At 41.5% G+C, this 17155-nt stretch overlaps 1 long non-coding RNA gene across 2 annotated transcripts in view; it reads left to right on the forward strand.

Moving 5' to 3' along the window:
* Positions 1–17155, forward strand: part of LOC122461740 — an 89218-nt gene that overhangs the window by 51922 nt on the left and 20141 nt on the right. Inside the window, exons 2-3 of one of the 2 annotated variants that reach the window (XR_006283887.1) lie at positions 12385–12457; positions 12613–12938. This is a non-coding gene — a long non-coding RNA (uncharacterized LOC122461740). Of the gene's footprint in view, positions 1–12384; positions 12458–12612; positions 12939–17155 lie in introns of those variants that run through there. The other variant, XR_006283888.1, reaches the window with a different exon arrangement.

The following is a 17155-nucleotide window of genomic DNA, read 5'->3' on the forward strand; positions in this document are numbered from 1 at the left end:
GTGCCTTTAGTTGGAAGTGAGTTGTTCGCTTCCTTCAACTTCTTGTGGTACCACAGTCATGTCATACATACACAAATAGAAGAAATTCAGAAATTGAAGGATTTTATTATGAAATTTAGTAGTATCTCTGGGTAGACATCAGTTTTAATTTTACTACAAGTTGCACTAACAACTGTACTTCACTATTCAAGAAAGCCAAAGTTGCTGCTGACATAAAATTGACATTACACTTAATTTACTTGGGAGAGACTCTATTGCAGGGGTTTGCAAACTTTTTGGCCTGAGGGCCACATTGGGTTTCGGAAATTGTATGGAGGACTGGTTAGGGGAGGCTGTGCCTCCCCAAACAGCCATGTGTGGCCCTCCCCAGGACTCCTGCCCCAACCAATCCCCCCTCCTTCCTGACTGCCCCCCTGGGATCCTTGCCCCCATTCAATCCCCCTGTTCCCTGCTCTCTGACAGCCCTGACCCCATCCACACCCAGGCCCCCTGACCAACTCCCCTGCCCTCTATCCAACCCCTCCCCTGCTCCCTGCCCCCTTACTGCACTGCCTGGAGCACTGGTGGCTGGGGCGCTACAGCCTTGCTGCTCAGAGCACCAGGACAGGCAGCCGTGCCGCCCAGCTGGAGCCAGCCCTGGCACGGTGCACACAGAGCACTGGGTCAGGCCACGGCTCTGCAGCTGTGCTGCCCCAGGAGCTTGCCACCCAGAGCATTGCACCGGCAATGCAGTGAGCTGAAGCTGCTGGGGAGAGGGAACTGTGTGGGAGGGGCCGGGGGCTAACCTCCCAGGCTAGGAGTTCAGGGACCGGGCAGGAGGGTCCCACGGGCTGTAGTTTGCCCACCTCTGCTCAGTTGGCTTGAATGAGGTTGGGATAAGACCCAGAGTCTCCATGTGGATCACAGGGAGGAGGGGGAGATAGGAGCAATTATAGTCCTTGGAAGAGGGGTAAAATAAGAATTCCTGAAAGTGAAAGGGTATATATTGCTTCTGTTTGTTCAAAGTAGTGACAATAGTCAGCCATAGTATCAATGTGTTTCTGGTGTCCAAAACCACATGCCCCACAAATATTAAGAATTCAGAAGGATTCACATGTTCTGAGTACAGAATTTAAGGAATATGGACAAAATTCTGCCCTCAGTTACTAATATGTACACATTTTATCAGTCGTGTGTGTGTCTCCCTCTCTCTATGCCTATGCTTAAACCTTTCATATCTGAGAACAAGTGGCTAGCTACAAAAGGGTTATTTTCCCTGACTGTTTATAGGTAATGAGATTTCAGAAAAGAGAGGCTCAGATAAGGGATCTAGCTGGCCAGATGTCAGGGAGCTCAACAGGGAGCAGGAGATGAGGCATGGAGTACAGTGGAATGGCTGAAGACTTTGTGTATTTCCACATACGCAACTGTATGGAAGGAGGTGTGACAAGGATGAATGCAGAGAGCTGAAGCCAGCACACTGTTCCTCTTTATCTCTGTAATAAATACAATTATGAAGCCTTTAAATACTCTGTTTCAGGTGGGAATGCTTCCCTCCAAGCACCTTCCCCGCAGAAGCTTCAACCCATTTGGTTCCTCTTTGCTCAGCCAGCCAATGTAGTTCTGAAAATCTTCCTAAACACTTTTAAAATAGTTCTTCTGTTACATCGTTGGCAGACTTGCATGATGGTGTTATGATTTTAAAGGTTGCATAAGCATTCATTGGGAATAGTCTGCGTGATTCACTAGTGATCTTGCAAATATTACAATTAGAAAGCACTTAAATGAGTCGTTGTGATCTAGCTGTAATACAGGACGAGCACTGTAATGTGTGAAATTCTGCATTGGCTTACTTGGAGTATTATATTCTTGCAAGAGGGAGGAGGAGGACAGAAATAGTTCCACAAAAAGGTTCAAAGCAAAGGTTCAAAGCTTGGCTCTGGTTGATTCATCTCAGTTTATTCTGCATTGCCCCTGAAAAAATACTGTAAAAAGAGCATAAGAACAAAGGGAAAGTCACAGGAAATTATCCAGGTCACTTCTTTTGCTTTTTCTATTCCTTGTTAGGTGAGAAAACACAAAACATTATTAGGATATCTCACTGTTCATTATGAACTCATGAATAGAATAATTTCCTTATTCACACATCTCTACAAATTACCTGCTTGATTTCCTGTCATCTAAAACTACAAATGTGCTTAACAAAGAAAATAATGGAATCATAATAATTACTGCAGCCATTACAGTAATCTGCAAAGCTCATTGGTTTAATTGAAAGCTGATTACTTCAAAGGGAAAGGCCTGGGTTGCATCAACCGGAAAGTACAGGGGAAAAGTACTTGGCAACTTCATGTTCAAAACTTCAAAGTAAAGTTTAAACAGAAGGTAGGACCATTTTTTATATATAGATGATTTATATATTTTTCCATAACCTTTTTGTTGTTTTGCCAGTATTATTCTAAGCTTTCTTAAAAGAATTGGCAAAAACAACAAAAAAGTTTATGAAAAAAATGACCTAATTCTGCCTTCATCTGCAGATATGGGGCTTCCATTTAGTCTATAGGAATCCTACATGCATATATCATGACCGAATACAGCCTACAATATGCAAAGGCGTCACCCTCCAAAATCCTGAGTAATCTGCCCCAATCCAATATAGCACTGAAGCCTGTGCTTAACATTAAGCACATGAAAAGTCCAGTGGACTTAAGTGATTTGCTGATGACCAGAGGTTCAGCAGTGCAGGATCAAGCTCTAAATGCAGAAGTATGAACTCTTTAAAAAAAAAAAAAAATACTATCTTCCTGTATTTTTAGTAACTTAGAAGGACAGGTGTCCATAGACATCAATGTTTGTCCTGAACTTGTACTTTGAAAGCCAAAATACTGTCCTTCATAAACCTATTAAAACAGTGCACACCTTTCCGAGTTAAAGCTTTTGTTAGCATTTCCATTGTGTAGATCTAGTTCCTGGGAACTACAACAGCAATGACCATTTGCCTGAGACTTAAACTTTGTTAGGTCTCAACCACCTGAGCCAATTGCTGATTGAGTTGATATTGCAGCACTGTCTGGCTAGTTGCAGCCCTCCTGAGCTAAGGGTTCTTGGTGAATACTGACTAGAACTGGGCAAGTAACTGACTTTTTTTTTTTTTTTTTTTTTTAATTTGGCCACAGAAACCAAACATATGAGGGGGAGGGATATTGTTTTGATCAACCTGAAACACACACTTTTTTGGGTCTTTTGGTAAAGCTACATTTAAAAAAAAATCATTTAGGTTAGAAAATCAATATTTTGTTGCGGGGGGGGGAGTTAAAATGTGGTGGTGGTGTGGGTTTTTAGATAAAATTGAGGGAAATTCCAAAATGTTAATTTTTGGTTCATAAAAAAAAATCATGTTGGAAATGACCAAACAAATCTCTTCGCCTTCTCCTTGCCCAGCTGCTGCAAAACGTACCTCCCTCCCTTATAGATAAATGATTACAAGTGTCAAAATCAATTTATTTTGGTACATGGGATTATGTGGTATACCTCAGATTATCTGATTGTCAGGGTAAATGAGTATTTTTGACTACCAGAACAGATGGCGTGGTAAATTTTAAGGCTTGTTTTTTCACATGATCGTTATTCTAGGTCACTTCTACTGAATTTAGTTTATCTTTTATAGAATTGGAATTATGGGATACTGGGAGATGGGGTAATGCTTTTTCTTGGGAATTAGGCATCAAGCCACTTTTCCATGCTGAAGAAAATGGAATCTGCAGGCATGCCTGAGTTCTCATTGCAAGGTCTAGGGTTTCCTTTTGCAGAACTCTGCAAGGAGGTTGCAGCCTTGTTCTAGGAATTGCATGAGCCTAGGAGAGCCTTGTGTTTCAGCAAAATGTTTAAGCTTTAAGTCGTTAGAATGTTCAGGATCTGAAAAATGCAAGAAATGATAGGCCACTGACAGTTTAGGGTAGCTGTTGCTTCATATCATTCACTGCTGTCACACTTAAAAAAACATTCAGTTCTATAGCAATTAGGAAGTAAGAGGCAGACTTCTCCCCCACCCCTTCCCTCAACCTGTGAAAATATTTTTCGCCCTGTATGCACAATACAAGAGTGTTGATCCCCTGTTTTTTTCTGCTAGGGACTTGTAAAAGAGTTAGTGTAGTATGCACTTGGCGGCAGCAGCAGCAAAGGAAAGAGTGGGGAGTATTCATTCGGTAAGGGTGTGTTGGGTGGGTGAGCAATTTCATTACTATACAATCAAAAAGCTACGGAGCTAGATGCAGAATTCCTCTGCCTCCCCAAAATAGAGCTAATGTTAAACATTGTTTCTACCTTTTTGAGGACAGTATGAGCGTGGGGCTTCATCTTTGAATATTTACTCATTAAGGACCAGATTATTTATGATGTACGTTAATGTTTCATTGTAACTTTGCCTTTAAAAATGTAAATCCCCAAACAACCAACTTAAGTAACACTAAAAGTCCTAATTAAACCACCAGAAATATGAAGTTGAGTTTTTGGAAAAAAAAAACACTCTTCTCTATCTATGGTCCTTCTCTGCTTGCCCTTTCCTATACAGAGTCTCTTAGATGAACTACAGAACACCACATACATCAGCTTTCATATCAAACTACATGTCATCTCTAGTAGAGACACTACAAGGTATTGAGGTGGTGTGGTGTCTGCTGTAAAGTAAAGGAGGATGTTGTGGGTGGGGGGAGGGTGCAGGGGAATAACCTGGATAAAAATAAATTAAACCAACGCTGTGAATGAGTTATGAGTTAACCAGAATTCTGCTCAGTAGAGCACTTGTCAATGTTGTTTATATCAATTTCTAGAGAAAAATGTAATAAAATGAATACTCTCTAAGAATAAAAAAGAACATTACGTACCCCTCAGGCAATCAAAATTCCCCGACTTTCTTCAACAGAGTTCTTTAGAGCTCATATTGACAATAAAGTTAAACAATTCTTTGATCAGATTTATCAATTTTGATTCCTTACAGCATTGTGATTTAATGTTCTGCAAATTCAGTTGCACAGAATTGCATCAGAGTTTGGTACTACTTCCATAAACGCAAACATAGCATCCCTGTAGCTGGGTCAACTGGAAATAAGAGTGTAAAATATAAATATATAGAGAGAGAGATGGGTGAGGGAGAGAGAGAGTGACTGACTGACACATTCTGGTGGGCTCTAATGAACGTAAAATAATGAATACACTTTCTGCTTATGTTCCAATTGGACTTCTGCAATGTAACATCAGAGTGTAAGAAAAATATGTAATGGTTTTTAAGGGAAGAGGTATCAATATGGCCCAGTCCTACAGTTAATTTCTATGCACAAAGAATAGATGGACATTTTTAGTCCGAATTAACAGTATTGTAGATTGTAAATGACAAAGTGGAATGTGGAAAAAGATATATAATGGCAGCCTAATTCTGTACTCGGAAATATAAAGCAGAAGATTTCTTTAGATTCATTCCTCCCTCTCTTGTCCCATTCTGTGGAACATTCCAGATAATCGCTGTTATCTACCAAGAAGCAGTGAGGCAAAGCATAGTCAAAGGTGGAGGAAAGATAAGGGTGGGCCACATCCCAAAGGTAGGGTTACCACACATTCCGATTTTCAATGGACAGTACTGAAATTATATGTACTATGTCTAATTGAGACTGTTCACGTCCTAATCGCAATTAAAAAGGAGCTTGGTGAGGTTTCAAAGCCCTGCTGTGCAGGCATGGGGTTAGAGTAGATTTGAGGATCGGCTCATTGCTCAGTAATGGCTGCTAAATGGTGGAATGCATAGGGTGGTGGGAGACCTTGCCTCCTTCACTGTCACATGACGGTAAAGGTGGTGTTTCCCTGAGGGTGGGAAGTGGGAAAGCAAGAGAACAGAATGAGAGGCTCAAAAGGGGCAGAATGTGGGGGAATTTAATTCACTAGCACTGTCAAGCTAATGTCTGTACTAGCAGGACATCCAAAACATTTTTTTTATTAAAGTTTAGGGTTATAGGCATATTTCTCTTTCTCTTTGCTCCTGGGTGGCTAGTTTCCCTTTGACATTTCTCTTGTTCTCCCTCTCTTGCAGCAGAAGGTTCCTTTGAATTCCATCAGAGCCACACTGCCCCCATCTTAGCTTTTATTTATTTAGGTTTCCATTACTGGGACGCTTAGCTGAGTGAGAGTTAATAGATTCTGTCCCTTTAATCCTTACTTGCCTGCTGTCTGAGATGATAACATGATGTCCAAAAACACTTACATTCTGGTTGCTTCCTGCACAGACATTGTCTTTGACTGTATGTGGCTGCCCTTCCTGTTTCTCAGACCTATCCAGTGCCTAGGCATGCTATGATACTAAACTGGGAGGAGTGGTAGATACGCTAGAGGGCAGGGATAGGATACAGAGGGACCTAGACAAATTGGAGGATTGGGCCAAAAGAAATCTGATGAGGTTCAATAAGGATAAGTGCAGGGTCCTGCACTTAGGACGGAAGAACCCAATGCACAGCTACAGACTAGGGACCGAATGGCTAGGCAGCAGTTCTGCGGAAAAGGACCTAGGGGTTACAGTGGACGAGAAGCTGGATATGAGTCAGCAGTGTGCCCTTGTTGCCAAGAAGGCCAATGGCATTTTGGGATGTATAAGTAGGGGCATAGCGAGCAGATCGAGGGATGTGATCGTTCCCCTCTATTCGACATCGGTGAGGCCTCATCTGGAGTACTGTGTCCAGTTTTGGGCCCCACACTACAAGAAGGATGTGGATAAATTGGAGAGTCCAGCGAAGTGCAACAAAAATGATTAGGGGTCTGGAACACATGACTTATGAGGAGAGGCTGAGGGAACTGGGATTGTTTAGTCTGCAGAAGAGAAGGATGAGGGGGGATTTGATAGCTTTCAACTACCTGAGAGGTGGTTCCAGAGAGGATGGTTCTAGACTATTCTCAGTGGTAGAAGAGGACAGGACAAGGAGTAATGGTCTCAAGTTGCAGTGGGGGAGGTTTAGGTTGGATATTAGGAAAAACTTTTTCACTAGGAGGGTGGTGAAACACTGGAATGCGCTACCTAGGGAGGTGGTAGAATCTCCTTCCTTAGAAGTTTTTAAGGTCAGGGTTGACAAAGCCCTGGCTGGGATGATTTGATTGGGGATTGGTCCTGCTTTGAGCAGGGGGTTGGACTAGATGACCTCCTGAGGTCCCTTCCAACCCTGATATTCTATTCCTGTAACACCCTGTGTCAAGCTGGAAAGTGGTTTCTTCAGAGTGAGATGATGCTGAGGAACTGATCCTGAAGGGTGACTATTGCATAGAAGGGGTGGGAATAATTTTCCTGCAAGGAAATTCTGAATTATTTTCATAGAATCATAGAAGATTAGGGTTGGAAGAGACCTCAGGAAGTCATCAAGTCCAGTCCCTTACTCAAAGCAGGACCAACCTGAACTAAATCATCCCAGTCAGGGCTTTTTCAAGCCAGGCCTTAAAAACCTCTAAGAATAGTGGTTCCACCAACTCCCTGGGTAACCCATTCCAGTGCTTCACCACCCTCTGAGTGAAATAGTTTTTTCCTAATATCTAACCTAGACCTCCCCCACTGCAACTTGAAACCATTGCTTCTTGTTCTGTCATCTGCCACCACTGAGACCAGCCTAACTCCATCCTCTTTGGAACCCTCGTTCATGTAGTTGAAGGCTGCTATCAAATCCCTCCTCGCTCTTCTCTTCTGCAGACTAAATAAGCCCAGTTCCCTCAGCCTCTCCTCATAAGTCATGTGCCCTCCACTGGACTTGCTCCAATTTTTCCACATCCTTTCTGTAGCGGGCGGCACAAAACTGGACACAATACTCCAGATGTGGCCTCACCATGCCGAATAGAGGGGAACAATCACTTCCCTCGATCTGCTGGCAATGCTCCTACTAATGCAGCCCGATATGTCGTTAGCCTTCTTGGCAACAAGGGCACGCTGTTGACTCATATCCAGCTTCTCATCCACTGTAATCCCCTGGCCGTTTTCTGCAAAACTACTGCTTAGCCAGTCAGTCACCAGCCTGTAGCAGTGCATGGGATTCTTCGGTCTTAAGTGCAGGACTCTGCATTTGTCCTTTTTGAACCTCACCAGATTTCTTTTATCCCAATCCTCCAATTTGTTTAAGTCACTCTGGACCCTATTCCTACCCCAGCATATCTACCTCTCCTCACAGCTTAGTGTTATCCATAAACTTGCTGAGGGTGCAATCCATCCCATCATCTAGATCATTAATGAAGCTGTTGAACAAAACCGGCCCCAGGACAGACCTCTGGAGAACTCCACTTGATACCGGCTGCCAACTAGACATCAAACTGTTGATCACTACCCATTGAGCCCGATGGTCTAGCCAGCTTTCTATCCGCATTATAGTCCATTCATCCAATCTATACTTACTGGCAAGAATGCTGTGAGAGACCATATCAAAAGCTTTGCTAAAGTCAAGATATATCATGTTCCCGCTTTCCCAATATCCACAGAGCCAGTTATCTCATCATAGAATGGAATCAGGTTGGTCAGGCATGACTTGCCCTTGGTGAATCCATGTTGACTGTTCCTGATCACCTTCCTCTCCTCCAAGTGCTTCAAAATGGATTCCTTGAGGACCTGCTCTGTGACTTTTCCAGGGACTGAGGTGAGGCTGATCAGTCTGTAGTTCCCCAGATTCTCCTTCTTCCCTTTTTTAAAGATGGGCACTATATTTGCCTTTTTCCAATCCTCTGGGATCTCCCCCAATTGCCATAAGTTTTCAAACATAATGTCCAGTGGCTCTGCAATCACATCAGCCAACTCCCTCAGCACCCTTGGATGCATTAGATCTGGACCCATGAACTTGTGCATGTCCAGCTTTTCTAAATAGTCCTTAACCTGTTCTTTTACCATTGAGGGCAGTTCGCCTCCTCCCCATACTGTGTTGCCAGTGCAGCAGTCTGGGAGCTGACCTTGTCTGTGAAGACCAATGCAAAAAAAGCATTGAGTACTTCAGCTTTTTCCACATCATCTGTCACTAGGTTGCCGCTTCCATTCATTAAAGGTCCCACACTTTCCCTGACCACCTTTTTGTTGCTTGCATACCTGTAGAAATCCTTCTTGTTACCCTTCACACCCCTTGCTAGCTGCAACTCCACTTGTGTTTTGGCCTTCCTGATTACACCCCTGCATGCTCAAGCAATATTTTTATACTCCTCCCTAGTCATCTGTCAGTTTCCATTTCTGGTAAGCTTCCTTTTTGTGTTTTAAGCTCACCGAAGATTTCTCTGTTAAGCCAAGCTGGTTGCCTGCCATATTTGCTATTCTTTCTGCACGTCGGGTAGTTTGTTCCTATGCCCTCAATAAAGCTTCTTTAAAATACAGCCAGCTCTCCTGGACTCCTTTCCCCCTCATATTAGCCTCCCAAGGGAGCCCATCCGCTCCCTGAGGGAGTCAGTCTGCTTTTCTGAAGTCCAGGGTCCATATTCTGCTGCTCTCCTTTCTTCCTTGTGTCAGGATCCTGAACTCAACCATCTCATGGTCACTGCTGTCCAGGTTGCCATCCACTTTTACTTCCCCTACCAATTCATACCTGTTTGTGAGCAGCAGGTCAAGAGGACCACAGCCCAGTTGATTCCTCCAGCACTTGCACCAGGAAGTTGTCCCCAACACACTCCAAAAACTTCCTGGATTGTCTGTGCACTGCTGTATTGCTCTCCCAGCAGATGTCAGGGTGATTTGAAGTCCCCCACGAGAACCAAGGCCTGTGATCTGGAAACTTCTGTTAATTGTCCTAATTTTCTGTTCAGAACCCTGGAAACTCTAATCTCTAGGTGCTGGCCATGTTAACCATACTTCCCTTGAGACGGGAACATGTTGTTCCTCATTGATGGGGTAGGGGGAGGCCCCGAGAGCTCATATAACTATCTTGGAGTCTCTCAGGATTGCATATCACAGGGCCAGGGACAAGAACGCTTGAGAGTCTGTGGTGAGTCAGATGTTAGTATTGCAGTCTTGTAAGATATTTTGAATCCAAATACCCTTCCTCCCAAAAGCACTGAGTGTAGCCTCTGTCAGAGGTCTATTTCTATGTTGTGTCCCCCCCCCCGTACAACAGAAAAAGAATGGGAATTTGGCCTCTCAAAAAACTGCAGGCCTGACCCAAAAATAATTACAGGTGCCTGATAGTGATCTTAAAGTTGGGATTTCATTTTAAAATAGGCTTAAAGGTTTTCTAAAAGGGGGTGGCCAATTCATGTGAAATGTCACACAGGGATAATTTTTCTGCCCTTAAAAAATTCTGTGTAGTTTTAGTTTGATTTCTATCATATCCTTTTGATAGGAAGGGTTTGGATTTGGACTTGGCTGAATTTTTTCCACTCAGCAGTCCTATTTTTCATTGTTGACTGATTATCGCTTTAAAAAAACATTCTGTCCGCTCAAAAGCAATGTGTGTGACAACTGGTGTAGGGTTTTTAATGTTGGATCTAGAAGCACTTTAGTCATTACTCTCATTAAAACTGAAAGATTATGCAATGTGTAAGCAAACTTGATTGATGGAGGCTGGATACAAACTAACCTGGTTGCATGGGTGCCCCAATCAACCTAGTAGTTGGGGGTGGGGCAGGGTTGATTCTAGGTGCATGAAAGCTTGAATGATGGGGAAGCGTATAAGCCAACCTAATTGATGGGGGGCAGGGCTCACAAATAGACTTTTTTTCCCTCAGGAAACTATAGCTGACTGTCAGATTTCATCTTATAACAGAGGACTTGTGCATGGCTTCTAATAAGAGTGTTTTCCCATTACACTCTTATTCCCATAGATTGGCTCTGCTGACTCTTTCATCACCAATTAAGCATTACAAAAAACCCTATGAAATTACTACATTAAAAAGTTAAGATTGCTACACTAACATGTTTGACAAAAATCCTCAGAGGCGAGGAAATGAAAAGTTAAGCCACCAAACAGTACATTCCATTAAATTACATCTCTGTTCATCAGCACATTCCTTTCTATTACCACAACACTATACACTGCCAACTTAACTCTGCTGCTGCCCCCTCCGCAGGGACTTCTGCCTTACATCACCCCCTTCAACAACGCATCTTCACACAACATTTTAACCAAATGACCCTACACCAAACATCACAGCTGCTTGGGGGGTGGGGCGGGGGAATAAACTGGCAAAGAGCAGAAAGATTAATACATGGGAGAGATAATATTTATGGTGCACGATCTGTGGTGTACAGTAGCTGTGGTAATAAGGCGTGTGCTTGTAGATGGTTGGAGGAATAGATATGTACTGTTAAGTGGGTTAACTTTCAAAGTCTTGCTTTTATAGGCTTGTGGATGATATGTTGTGTGTGTAGCAACCCAAACTACTTCAACATGTTTGTGCGTTAATATTACCTAACATACCTATTTTACCAGCAAAGAGAGCAATTCAAAAGACCACTATTGACTACCATATGTACGTTCTAGGATCTCATTGGTTAAGATTGAGGTGTAGTTTTAAAAAGTGTTTCTAAAATATTGTTGTGTACTCTATTTTTCCTTCACTGTAGTAGGTGTCATATTGGTTTGTTTATATAAAATATACTCTCCTAATTTTTTAACCATCAATAATGTACATTAGCAGTGCAAAATTTTAGGTTGGTTAGAAACTAAGGGCTTGCCTTCACTACCTAAGTTATGTTACTGCAGCTACCTGAATTACGTAGCTGGAGTCTATGTAGCTTAGGTCGACTTACCCCGGTGTGTTCACTGCACTGTGTCGATGGGAGATGCTCTTCAGTTGGCTTCCCTTACTCTTCTCTGGGAGCTGGAGTACCGGGTTCGACTGGAGAGCACCCTGCAGCAGCATTGATCTCCCCAAAGTGAAGACCTGCCTGAGGATGTGTAGAGTATATATGGGGAAATAGAACACCTTTCTCTGAGACAAGAAAAGGAGTACTTGTGGCACCTTAGAGACTAACCAGTTTATTTGAGCATGAGCTTTCGTGAGCTACAGCTCACTTCATCGGATGCATAGCTGTAGCTCACGAAAGCTCATGCTCAAATAAACTGGTTAGTCTCTAAGGTGCCACAAGTACTCCTTTTCTTTTTACGAATACAGACTAACACGGCTGTTACTCTGAAACCTTTCTCTGAGACAGAATCTTCCGTATAGAAATCTATATGTAGCTATATAAATAAAATAGGCTTTTTTGATAGGTGTTCTCTGAAATAGTTACATCTTTCTCCCCTCCCCTCTGAAAAAAAGTTGCTAAAATGTTGCCAGGCTTTTAGGAGGTGTGGGGAAATATTAATGAAATATGTAGTTGGTAGTCTGCCAAAAATGACCTGAGACTTTAATGTAGTAATACATATATTGTTGTTGTTTCATAATTCTATATTTTAAAATAATAAAAATTTTATTTGACAGTGTTTTGGAGAGTGAAAACTGAGAGGGAGTGAAATCATGCAGGAAGAAGGTATGCTGCAATGCAACAGAAAAAGTAAGTGTGCACGCGCACACTCTGCACACTCGGGTAAAAAGGAGGGCATATAAACTAAGCTGCTCAAGACAGACTGTTCAAAGTGGCTTTTATGGAAACTGCCTCATTGTGAGCTCGTATTCATTCTGAATCAAATCATTTTAATAACTTTTCAGGTTTTTCCTCATGATTTTTATCAACTAGAAAGTGAAGAGGACCCATCACTATTAATCCTAAAAGACTGAGGATAGAAACTGTTAAATCAATCATTCCAGTTTGGTACACTCGATCATGCAATCCAGCCCATTATATGTATGAGGAAACCTATCCCTCTGATCATTCCATGTCTATCACTTTCCATGCAGTTCTTCAGTTCCATACAGTCTAACACATTTTCTTTCTGATGAAGTAGAGAGATCTTATCTTCTGAAAAAACCTCAGACTCAATTTAGCTGCAATATAACTGAGGACTCTTATATGTTGCAGTGGCTACTCTGCCACCCTCTGGGCACTAAAGGTTGAACTGTTCAACCTCTGTTTCCTTGATTTTTTTTTTTGGAAGTTAATTAAACTGAATTAAATCCATTTTACTTCTGAAAGTGTGTCTGCACAGGGGTTTCATATAGTTCAATTAATCCACTTTAACACTTTTTAGTTAAAATTCAGATGAACTTCCGTAAGTCTCTCTTGTAGACAAGCCCTTACAAATATTACTATTTTAAGCTTTTAAAGATAACTTCAGTTATTGCTAATGATTTTGGTGGAAGTGTAATCTGTTTTGGAAGCAACAGCCATGGGTTACTATTTAGGTCAGACCACTTAGAACTTGTATACGTAATACAGTCGACGGGAGTGTGATTTCTAAAGTGCAGTAATATGCTGCACATTAATTGGGCCATATAGACCCTGCTGGTGCACCCTAAAGGTCCCCCAGTGTGCTTTAATATAGTACTGTTTCAAATAGCACTACATGAAAGTGAAACAGCAGGATCTATATGGACCAATTAATGCACAGCACTTTACATCATACCCCTGTAGAGCACATTACCCCACCATGTAGACAAGCTTTGAGGATTATGATAATTTTCTATCATTCAGCTGTCACCCATTTGGAATATATTGCGGAAACTGAATCAAGAGCTGATGTAGCCAGACATCTGGGTGTTCTTAAGGAGATATACAGGTTTGTGGGCCTGTGGGTTCTGCCTGTCAACTTAATTGTGACTGAAATGTCTCATACTTTTCAAGGAGAGGGCTGTTGAATCAGGTCTGCCTGCCTGTCTGTCACTGTGGTGGGGGAAGCTAGAAAGGTCTATTCTCAAATTGCTAGAAATGAAAGACAATCTGAACCCTCAATAGTCAATTTATTCTTAAGGATGGCGAATTTAAACGGGTAAATAATTTTGTATATTTAGCAGTAGAAGAGGCTAGAAAATGGACATCTCCTTCCCACAAAAATATTTCATGCTTTTACAAACTGAGAACATGGAACTTCCACAATCTATCAAAACAATCCCATGTGTATGTATGGAGTAAAGCATGATCCCTGACCTGATGCAGATTCAAGTGAATGAGAAGTATGCAATTGTTTTCCAGACTATTTCCTGTTGTCTTGAAGGGATACCAGAAACAAAACATTTTGATACAGTCAAAGTTAGCACTCTACATCAACAACAGACACCACTAATGGACTAGAGCTCTTCTGTACAATTTAGAGCTGCATTTCAAACGAGGAAGACTGTCATAAATATAAAGGGAAGGATAATCACCTTTAAAATCCCTCCTGGCCGGAGGAAAAACCCTTTCACCTGTAAAGGGTTAAGAAGCTAGGATAACCTCGCTGGCACCTGACCAATGAGGAGACAAGATACTTTCAAAAGCTGGGAGGAGGGAGAAAAACAAAGGGTCTCTGTCTGTGTGATGCTTTTGCCAGGGACAGAACAGGAATGGAGTCTTAGAACTTAGTAAGTAATCTAGCTAGATATGCCTTAGATTGTGATTTCTTTAAATGGCTGAGAAAATTAAGCTGAGCTGAATAGAATGAATATTCCTGTCTGTGTGTCTTTTTTGTAACTTAAGGTTTTGCCTAGAGGGATTCTCTGTTTTGAATCTAATTACCCTGTAAGGTATTTACCATCCTGATTTTACAGAGGTGATTCTTTTTACTGTTTCTTCTATTAAAATGGTTCTTTTCAAGAACTGAATGTTTTTTTTTTTTTCATTGTTCTAAGATCCAAGGGTTTGGGTCTGTGGTCACCTATGCAAATTGGTGAGGATTTTTACCAAACCTTCCCCAGGAAGTCGGGTGCAAGGGTTGGGAGGATTTTGGGGGGAAAGACGTTTCCAAACAACGCTTTCCCAATAAACCCAGATAAATGTTTGGTGGTGGCAGTGGAAGTCCAAGGGAAAAGGGTAAAATAGTTTGTACCTTGGGGAAGTTTTAACCTAAGCTGGTAAAAGTAAGCTTAGGAGGTTTTCATGCAGGTCCCCACATCTGTACCCTAGAGTTCAGAGTGGGGAAGGAACCTTGACAAAGACATAATACTTGGTATTGCTTAGGTATTAAGATTCTTTTATTTGAATTTGAAATAGCTTGTTATATAGCATCAATTCTGTCTTAATACCACACTGTTTTTAATGGCTTTTCAATTTATAGTAAAGCAAAGACATAATTAAACATGCATAACCATGTGAGAGTCTGAGACTAAAAACAAGAGAATAAAAATGAGAAACCCTGGCACAACTGTTCAAAAAAAGACCAAGTAGAATTCAGATAAATTATTTTAGGTATTGACAGCAGCCACAATACTGTATTTTAATGAGAGAGCCTGTCCTGGTATAAATCACCAGGACACCACTGATTTCAAAGGAGATACTTTGACTTGTGCAGGCTGAGAATCTGGTCAGTGAGCTGACAGTCCTAGAATTGGGGCTACCATGTTTTTTTCTTTTTGGCAAATCAAGTTTGAAATTGTAGTTACCTGTGGGCAAATGAAAAGTCTTTTTTCTTTAGCCTGAAAGCTATATTGTTGGAGGATTTAAATAATTTGTTTCTCAGGAAAATGTCATATGGGACATGTTTTTGTATACTATTAGTATGTCACCAGAGTATATCATATCAAAGTCTTGTAACACTGTCTTTGTTCTGTGAATACCTACAATATCCACCATTTCTATTTTTTTTTTAACATTCCTAGGTCCTAGCAAGTAATTTAAACTAGCTTCCATAATCAGTCTTCAGAATCTGATAACAAAGACAATGATGCCAATTTCAATCAAAAATGCAGGTAACAGTGTAATTCTGTAACCATACATTTAATCAAGACAGGGCAACTCTTAGTAACTCTTTTTATTTAGGAGCTCTTATTGCTCCTGTTCACTTTCAATTTTGCATAAATCTTGTTTCTTGTAAAATATGTACAGTCTAGAATTCCCAACAAGTGAATAGCTGCTGCCCTGAAGAATGAGTATTTAATTGTTCCTTATAACTTCTCTTGGATACTATTCTGCATTATATCCCTTTCTACATTTTATTACCACACCTGGGAGCATCTTGCACAGCAAGCCATTGATTCTGCCAAAATACCTGAAAATAATCAGGAAACCTGATATGTGATACCTGAAAAACGGCAGATGAATTGTTCTGCTCTCTGAAATCAATAAGTATGAAAAACTTATTTTGAATTAATAGAAAATAAGGACAAGTAATAGTGAGAGGTGTTTGTGTGGAGGGCTATCTTTGTATTTTTCAGAATTTAACATCTTTAGAGATGCCTGTTTTGAAATCGCAACTAGCTGTTGATATTCTTGTTGTGTGGTATTTCCTGTGGTTTAAGTCTTATCCCTGGTCTACACTGAGGGATGGGGATCGATCTAAGTTACGCAACTTCAGCTACATGAATAACGTAGCTGAAGTCGACATACTAGATCAACTTACCGTGGTGTCTTCACCGCGGTGAGTCGACTGCTGCCGCTCCCCTGTCAACTCTGCCTGTGCCTCTCGCAGTGCTGGAGTACAGGAGTTGACGGGACAGTGCTCAGGGATTGATTTATTGCATCTAGACCCGCGATCCGGTGGGTAGAGAAGACATACCCTTGGTCTTCACTGAAAGCTTTTAGCAGTTAAAGTCAATGACTATTAATCTTGTATCCTTTTTCATGTGACGGTTCTGTGAGCAGAACTGTCTTTGAGCCAAGGCATCAGTTCTAAACTTTTAGTTTTACAGAAACCAAAATAGTCTATTGAGGGAATATCCAGACTGTGTTTGCACTTAGGAATGGATGTGGGTTTTGCTGCGGGTGGTTAGCTGTACAAATGACTAATTATATAAGTGCCCATGAACAGGAGAGCTAAGAAAGTCCCCATTTATTAATTCTCAGTTGCCTTTATCTGTACAATGTGTACACAAGCTTAAATCATGACTGAAGAGTGTTTCCCAGATAAGTCTGGAAAGTGGGCAAACCTGTTTCTCAAAGACAAAGGGCAAGTGGTGACCTAAGCAGGCATCAGCAAAGCTGATGGCCCATCACCTATCAAGTGCCCATTCTTTGGCAAGAAAGGGGGACGGCACAAAAGATTTACATCTTAGCAAAGAAGCCGCATGATGTCTCCTTCCTCCACCAGACCCCCTGTCTCTTGGGTCTTATCTGGATTTTTTTTTCCCAAAGAGGGGCTGGAACTATAAAAAGTAGGGGTGAACACTCCAAGACACCCCTCTT

The sequence above is a fragment of the Chelonia mydas genome, chromosome 9, assembly GCF_015237465.2.
Source record: "Chelonia mydas isolate rCheMyd1 chromosome 9, rCheMyd1.pri.v2, whole genome shotgun sequence".
NCBI classification, from domain to species: Eukaryota; Metazoa; Chordata; order Testudines; family Cheloniidae; genus Chelonia; species Chelonia mydas.